Source organism: Gymnogyps californianus, chromosome 3 (assembly GCF_018139145.2).
Source record: "Gymnogyps californianus isolate 813 chromosome 3, ASM1813914v2, whole genome shotgun sequence".
Lineage (NCBI taxonomy): Eukaryota > Metazoa > Chordata > Aves > Accipitriformes > Cathartidae > Gymnogyps > Gymnogyps californianus.
The window spans coordinates 88,703,654-88,712,287 of record NC_059473.1 but is presented as its reverse complement, the minus strand read 5'-3'; positions in this window follow the sequence as shown (position 1 = coordinate 88,712,287).

The following is an 8,634-nucleotide window of genomic DNA, read 5'->3' as shown; positions in this document are numbered from 1 at the left end:
ACAGCCCCGCGCCCCCCGGCAGATGTACCCCGCAATAAACGTTAATGAGAACCCCCGCCCTTCGCATCTCCCCCCGCGGGGACCGGGCTGGCCGGGAGCCCCAGCTCCCTCCGAAACTCAGAGGCAAGGGGGGCCCTCCCGGGGCGCTGCGTTTCGCTCGGGAAAACCGTTCGGACTTAAAAAAAAAAAAAAAGACGTTGTGCCCTTTCTTGCTGTTCGGGATTAGTAATTATTAGTATTATTCAGCTGTTGCACTCGGAGATTCATCGCGTTGTTACTGAAACACTGGCTGCAGAGGGGTTTCAGCGCAGCATCCATAGCCCCCTTTCAACCCAACCCATTAGGCGCTGAAGCTGCAATAAAAAGAGAATTAAACCGAACCTTGTATGAACATCGATGCATCCAGCCGCAGCAACTTTAATAATAATCATATTCAGGTGCATAGAATAGTTACGGGGAAAATCCTTTCGTATCTTTCCAGTGAGTAAAACTGTTAAAGATTTGGAGCCAGATATTCTTTTCTTTGCATGCTCAGGGAAATGAAAAAGCTATTGAGATTTTTGTTGTGTTTTCTTTTTTTTTTTCCTCTTGTCGGGAGATACTTTTTTTTCCTTTTTTTCTCCGCAGAACTAAATGGGGTGACATGCTCCGTTGAAGGAAACAGAATAGAAATCTTCTTTCTGTAAAAAACAATGGGGCAAATTTCACGGTTTCGGGGAATAGGATCTCAGCTTCACTTCGCTGTTTTGGGCAACAGGGAGAGAGAAATTCGTGGTGTGGTTCGTCTGTGTTACAGCCTCGGAGGTCCTGTTCGGGCCGTCGAGTGACACAGCTGAGATTTCTGATCGTAATCTAAAAAGGAAATAGCTGCCATTTAGGAGACGTAACCGTTTCCACTATCGCATTTTACCTATCCCTAAAATGCAAATTTATCCCTAATTTCAATAACTGCTTCGTCAGAGAGTCTGAGGAACGGGCTGATTAATAAATATACCCTAGAGATAAATTGTCCCTTCAAATAAGGTTATCAGCGTTAAAATTGTAGAAGTGCTTTCCAGACGTGAAAATATAGGTATGTGACAGAGAGATAATTGATTTAAGGCAAAAAAAAAACCGAAACCGCCGCAGGAGCACTAACTCTCTCCACATTGGAAGAGATGGCAATTCGTCTGAGAAAAATTCGTCACTACGAAAAAAATTCCCCTGCAGTGGCTGTCGCTCTGAATCGATAGGAGAGCAGAAAGTGCCTAATGCCTGTCACCGACGAACAGTGCTGTGGAGTTAGTTTATCTTTACATTAAATCTGGGACATATTAACTGTTCCGTGGTCTCAAGTCTGTCTGCTCTGCCTATTCCAGCCGTGATTGAATCTGAAGGAAATCAGATGTGCGAGAGTGATCGAAACGTGCTAAGCTAGAGGATCTTGCAAGAGTTTAAACGCCACCGCGGTGGGGATGAGATCGATAGGGAGAGGAAGGAAGGAAATGGATGTTATCTGTCCGAGGGCGCTCCGGCAGCCTCCCCGCCCGCCCATCTCCGACGGCACCTTCCGCGGCCCCGCTCCGCGCTCCCGCCGCCCGTCGCCGCCGGGCCACCCGCGCCACCGCCACCGCCACCGGTGCGACGGCCCCGGCGGGGCCCGCGGGAGCAGGTACCGACCCCCGCCGCAGCGGCCCGGGGGTGGGGGGCGCGGAGGAGCGCGGGAGGAGGAGGGTGCGCTCCGCGGCGGCGGGGCCCGCCGTGCGGGCGGCGGGGGGCGCGGGGGCTTTAGGCCGAGGCTGCGCTTCTGGCGGAGCGCGGCGCGGGCGGGGAGAGCGGGGGCGGCCCCGAGCGGCTGCCGGGACCTGCCCGGGCGGCGAGCTGCCCCCGCCGCCGCCGCCGCCGCCGCCGCCGGGCTCTCCGCGGCGCAGCGCAGCGCCGGCGGAGCGCGGCTTCGGCGCACAGGCGAGGACGGAGCCGGAGCGGCGGGGGTGCCGCGGGGGTCCCGGAGAAGCCTCTGGGCACGGAGTTGCTGGGCCTGCCCCGTTTTTATTCCTTTCCCTCCCCCTAGAGCCAACCGCCGCGCTTTCCCGCCGAGGAGACCCTGACCCCTTGCTCCGCACCGCTCCGAGCCGCACCGCGGGGTGCGCGCAGCCTGCCTGTCCTTACGGCGGATGGACAAATCGCCCGGATTATTTTTTTTTCCGGGAGGGTGGGCGCTTGGTGGTGGTGGTTTGTTTTTTTTGTTTTTTTTTTTTCCCCTTGCCAGATTTCTGTAGGTTGCTATGTGGCGTGTTGTTTTCATTTCTTGACTTTTTAAAATAACTGGGTGGATTTAAATTTTTCGAACAACCTGTGATCCATATGTCTGTCCGATTAATTTTTTTATGGGATGATGAAAGAGAGAAGAATCTCTATATATAGTGATCTGCTAATGGAATAATGTATATATTCAAAACACCTTTCTGGGGTTACTTTTATTTCCGGACTTTAAAATGCAGTCCGGGTTTTTAGGCAGTTGGGTGAGGCGCTACTTATTTGATGTAGGAGAATTGCATATTTAGACTTCCTGGGGGGAAAAAAAAAATGTTTAAACTGTTTTCCACCAGAAAAGATATTTTCCTGCGCTCCTTTCGAAAATCTCGAGTGACATTTAGGGCATGCTTATGTCCATGTTTTGCCATTCACAGTGTGATTGCTGCAAATCTTTTCGAACATTAAAGCCGGGTGCCATCAGAGAGTAAAATACCCACAGCGTCCCTTTCTCTTCAAAGACACGATTTCTGTAGCTTCCCAGCAGGGGACCATAGGAGCTGTCACTAAAGAAAACATATTTATATCATTATCCGCTTTTTCCCCCCAGTGAGCCTAATCGCTTCACCCTAAGGAGTCGTGGCGTGTAAAACTGACAGCAAGTAGCTGACGGAGGCTAGTCAGTCAAACATTACCAGCTGGAGAAAAATTACAGACGCCGGTGAGAAAATAGCACGTAAACCCTGTTTCTGTGCATCCCAAGCACACCTTTGCCCCCGTCTCTCTTCCTTGCTCTCCGCGGTCGCGGCTGAGCGGGAGGACTGGGGGTGTTGAGGGCGAATTAGCCCTTCTAACTTTCCTATAACAGGGTGCACGGCAAGCCTGGAGCGACTCTCCCCGAGATACAGATCACCTTCAAAACAGGCTCGAGAGAAGGTTAAGCGTGGCTTAGATTTGAAAGAGGCAGGAAAGCCCCCCTCAGCCCCCCTGGCCACTGCGGGGTATTACAGCCTGCCCGTCCCGCTCTGCCGCGGACCCTCCGGCCAGGCTGCTCTCGCCGCTTCCGAGCGGGTTGCAGCCCGGCGGAGGAGGTGGCATCAGGGAGCCGGCAGGAACGGCCGTGCGGAGCGGCGGCGGGGCTCTCCTTCGCTTCCCGGACCCTGCCCCTGCTGCTGTGCGTCGCCTTCCGCGGGAGCGTAACGAGCGCGGCTCACAGCGTGGGGCGGGGGCGGCGCCGGCTCGCCCCGCGCCGGGCCCAGGCCCGCGGAGCCCCGGTGACCCTAGGCTCAGCCCCCGGTACTCGTCCGGGGCCTGTCCCGGACACACCGCCCCGTGCGCCCGCCCGACGGGCTTAGCTCCGCGGCCGGGCTGGGGCGGGAGGGAGCGGGGCCGGCTTCCCCGACACCTGAGACTCCCCGGGCTCGAACTCGACTGGCAGCTCCCAAAACAAGGGGACGGCGAAGCCGACCCGGCCCCAGCCTCCAGGACCGGGGTGCATGCAGCATCCCGCTCGGTGCTCCTACCGCAGGAGCCAAGAAATGGGAACCGGGCCGGGGAGGCGAGGGGAACCCCCGCGCCCTCACGGCTCACAGAGCCGTTTGTCGCCTGCGGTGACCCAGAGTTAACCTGGACCGCAGGGAGCCTCGCTGCGGCTGTCACTGGTCGCCACGAAGCCAAGCCCAACCTGCCAGGAGCACGGTCACGGCGGCGCGACGGCGGCCCTCAAACAGCCGCCGTGAGTGGAGTTAGGGGAGGGCTTATCGGTGCGGCGTGGCACGTTTTGTTCCCGCTTCAGCACCGCGGCGCGCTGCGCCGGGGCGGCCGCGCACCGAGGAGGCGAACGGGTCGGAGCCGGCTCGCCGTGCCCGCCGACGGGGCGCCCGGTCCGCCGGCAGGCGCGCGTCGTCTCCCGCGCGGCGGCTACCGGCCTTTCCTCGCGCACTCCACCGAGCCCCTCGGCCCGGCCGTCTTTACCGGTCGGTGCCCCCGCAGCCTCACGTCTCGTTTTAAAACTGCGGAAAAAAGTATTCGCTCCCCTGCTGCGGAGTATAAATAAGATCAGCGTACGGAAATAAATGCGCAGCCAACCGACCGGCTTTCCAGATGGGTGAAAATGCTGAGGAATTGCCTTAAAGAATTGAAGACACAGTTTAAAGGCACCCATGTTAAAATTATAAATATTCTGGTGACTGCGTTTTGTAGCGCTTAAATTACTGCCTTAATTTGGAACTACGCAGCCACGAGTATGAATAATTTTTAAGGAAATCTCCGGTCTTTAATACGACGCTCCCACTTACATTTATTGTTCGTTTCAGACAAACGATTTTTAAAAATAGCCTTTTCATTACTCCAGTCACAAAATAAACGTTTGCAAACGCTAAATGAGGGTTGAAGAAACCTCTGGCTTTACTTTTTTTATTGCTTTCCTATAAATTTAACTCATATTTGCACTCTTGTCTCAGGAAAAATATGAAAACTTCTATGGAATTAAATTAAATTAGGTAGCCTTAAATCACTATAGTTTAGGGTAGAGTCACTAATTGGAAATATTTATGTTTGCGAGGCTGGGATTTCAGCAGTAAAAAGATACGGTATCTCCCCGTTTTATCATAACGTGGGTCTACGGGAACATTTATATCATACCATTGTAAGAAATGATGTGTAGTTAAACAACATTTTTAAAGCAAGGCTTGTGTCTTTTTATGGTAACCCTCGGTCTTTAGTCAGGGCTAGTTCTCATATTACATGAAATGTACTTTAAGAAGTACTACCTGCTCCAGCTGTCCAGGAAAAACTGAATTATGGAACTAGGAAACATATGGCAGTTGCATATTGCACGAGTAAGGTACATATGAAAGTTATAAATTTCTTTTTTAAGTAACCATTGTAAACGCATTTTTATAGGTTTCACAGTATGTATTACATCTGTAATTTTAATTTTTGCAATATACCTTTTTAAAGATACCTATGTTTTCTGTACTCCAGGGAAGGAAATGCAAAGAGACGTTTATGCGTAAAAAAAATTGCTGCGAGCAAAACAAACAAGCAAGGTAAATAAACGGGGAAGCGGAGCTTCCTCACAATGGAAAGGACACTATGCCATCTATTGGCAAAGCAGTTATTTACAAAGCCAAGGGTACCCAAGCGAGTTTTTTCCGTTCTTGGAATACTGCGCAGCAAAGTGTCGCAGTCATAGTTTTGGTACATTACAAACAAATGAATAAAGACATTTCCATGGAGGTCGGGGGGGGGGGGGGAGAAAGGAAAAAAAAAAAAAAGAAGAAAGCAAAGACAGTTAGTGAATTTATACCTCACAAATTAGGTCGTTAACTCACAGGGGGATTTTGCAGCTAATTGCAAACTCCCTTCTTGGAGCGCCCGAGTGGGAGAGGTTTAGCTTTTTCGGTTGTTTTATTACTGAACCATGTCAAAGAAGGCTACTTTTTTTTCTTTCTTTCTTTTTTTTTTTTTAAATGCAAGGTTACTTAAGGACTTTATGGCCACAAAACAACCCAGTAGGCTGCTTTAGAAGCTGACCTTACAGTCTCCGCTTAGCTAAGACTTCCTCTGAACGTTATGCGAGTCTGACTGCAGGATCGGGCCTCCTCTTCCACGCCTCGCAGAGCTCCCCCGAAACACGACCCCGATCTGCAAGGCGGTATATGGTTTTGCTGGAAAAATAGCGGCGAGGGGAGGGGCGGGGGGGGGGGGAGGCAGCGGACCGGCGGTCCTGCCGGGCAGGCGGCGGGAGCAGCGCCCGGCCGCGGCGGGGCTGGCCGGGGCAGGAGGTGCGCGGCGCCGCCCCCAGCCCCGGCCGGCCGCCGCCGGGTCTCGCAAGCAGCGCTTGTTCTCAGCGGCAGAAAAGCTCATCCCGTAGGAGAGAGCTACTAGTGCTTTTCCCGTTTCCAGGGAGGGGAAGGAAAAGATGATATTTCCCCATCAGCTATAAATACACCGAAATAATCGGACAGATGTGAAGGGAAGAGTCAATTTTTCCTGTTCCAAGCGCAGATCAATTTCGGAACGAAAGTCCCTGCCTCTCCGCCTTGAACTGGCTTTCTTCCTGCTTCTCTCACTTGCTAAGGACTTGGCTTTTTCCCTGCCATAACTAGCCCGGTACTACTCAGTGGGAAATACGAGAGCCCTTTGTTTTAGCTTTCAACGTTGTAATCTCCTTTCCGCTGTCCCGCAGAACGCGGCTCTGCAGTTCTCGCCTAGATGTGTGCGTTGGGGGGGAGAAATTCCTCGGAGCACCTGTATTTCTCAGCTCGAAAGGTTAATCTTTCCCCACACAGAAAAAGGAAAAAAAAAAAATCCCTAAAATAAAAAACAATTCCCTCCGTCTAAAACCAGACCCCAGAGGACAGGAAAATATAAAATCCAGACCCTACGCTCATACCCTTTTACTGCTCTTCTCGGTGTGAACGTGTGAGTAGATGGTGTTTTACAAAGTTGTCTGAATTTCTTGAAAGGCCGTTCCTGTGTTTATATGCGAGGGGAATTGAAACGTCTCGCTGACTGAAATGCACCTTCGCCGACTGGTTTTTACCCCAGCGGCTGAACGCGGGGCTGGGAGCCCGAAGGCTTCGCCTCGGAGCCTCACGCCCGGATTTTCGGATCAACCCCACGCGTCCCTCGCTCGCGGGGGAGCGCAAACCCACGCACCCGGGGGCGCAGGCACTCGCTTTCTGCTTTTTTTTCCCCCGCAAACACCCCCGAAGCCCAGGCGAGCCGAGGGCTGGCGGCGGCCCACGCCGGCGGACGGTGATGGGGCACCGCGCACCCCGGGATGTCGCCGGCGCTCCCCGCAGCCCCGCATCCGTGTCGGGGCATCAACGCCGCCCGCAGCCGCGCTCCCTCGGCTCCGCCCGCCCGCTTTTGGGGGGGGACTCCGCGTGGGAACGGGGCCGTCGCGCCCCGACGCCCGGCCGGGACACCCCGGCGGCGGCGGGCGAGCGGGTTTGCGGGGAGCCGTCGGCGAAGGAGGCAGGCGGATAGGCTTTAGGGGTAGAAAGGCATTAATCGAGGAGAAAGCTGAGCTCCATCTGGGCAGCGATTTTTGAAGAAGCCATCAAGCAGGCTTCTCTGCCGCGCAGCCCGCGCACGCCGGCTCCCCACGCCGCCCCTGGCGCTCGCCCGCTGCAGCGAGGGTGCTGGCCGAGCCCCTGAGCACGGTCCGATTCCCCCTATCACCTGAAAGAAGGGATTTGGCTCGTCAAAATTAAATTCCTCTGCAATCAGCCAGACCAAAATACTTTCAGAGTAACATCCAGGAGATCATTTCCCCCGAGCTCCCTATCAAGTGTTGCATACATAATATATCTTTTAAATATATTGCTTTTTCGATGTGCTGAAAGGGAGACAGTTATTAAAAACTGTACGAGCACTCTGCTTGTAATTACCCGGGCAGCGGGGCGAGGGCGAGGCGCTTGTGGAGACTCCAGCTACGTGTCGCAAAGTGGGGCTTTGTAGTCACTCTCCTTTAAGGTTTCCGTGTGTAAAGCCCCTTGGCGCCTTTTTAAAAATGAATAAATGCATGTGTGTAGATGCATACACATATACATAATAATATAAATCTATATGTATGTATAAACATACATACACGTACACACATGTCTATCGATTAAAGTCTTCCCATTAAATATAGGCACGCCTTGCGGTCGGGATTGTGTCACTCGTTGATTTCTGTAGATAAACGCAATTCTTTCCTTTGGTAGAGTTTTTTCCCTTCTTCCCCCCCCCCCCCCCCCCTTTTTTTTTCCTTCTTTCTTTCTCTTTCTCTGTCTTTTCTCAGTGGAAAGTGCACAGTAAGTGTGAAGTATACATCATCGCCCGAGGAATTTGTCTTGAAAAGTCCTCTCAGCCCCCTGGTGTTCAAAGGCTGAAGGATGGTTATTGATTATTGCACTAGATCAGAGCCCGCATTAAACACCAGGGAAACGAAAAGGACCGTCTGGGAGGGCCCGGCTCCCGCCCGCCGCTCCCCGCCGCTCGCCGCTGCCGGGGCTCCGCAGGGCCACGCCGCTCCCCGGCGCAGCGCTGCGCCGCGCTGCGCACCCGCGGATGGCGGGACAAGCCGCCCGCAGCGGTGCCGCGAAAGGGCTTGAAGCCCGGCGGGCGGGAGCCCTGCGCGCCCGCGGAGCCCCGCGGCCTCCGCTCTCCCCAGCCCCTCTCCCACGGTTTTCTTTCACCCTGCTCTGGCAGCAAAGCGCCCGGCGCGTCCTGCAACAGTGCCTGGGCTGTACAGTCAGTGCTCAGGTTGGGAACGCCCGGACGGGACGGCCTGCAGAAACAGACCTTACATGTGTAAGTGTATATATACAAATGTACACACACGCATATAGAGGGCTTCCGCTGGGTGGAAGGGGCCATGTATTTTCGACCGGTGAGCTCTTGGGTAGG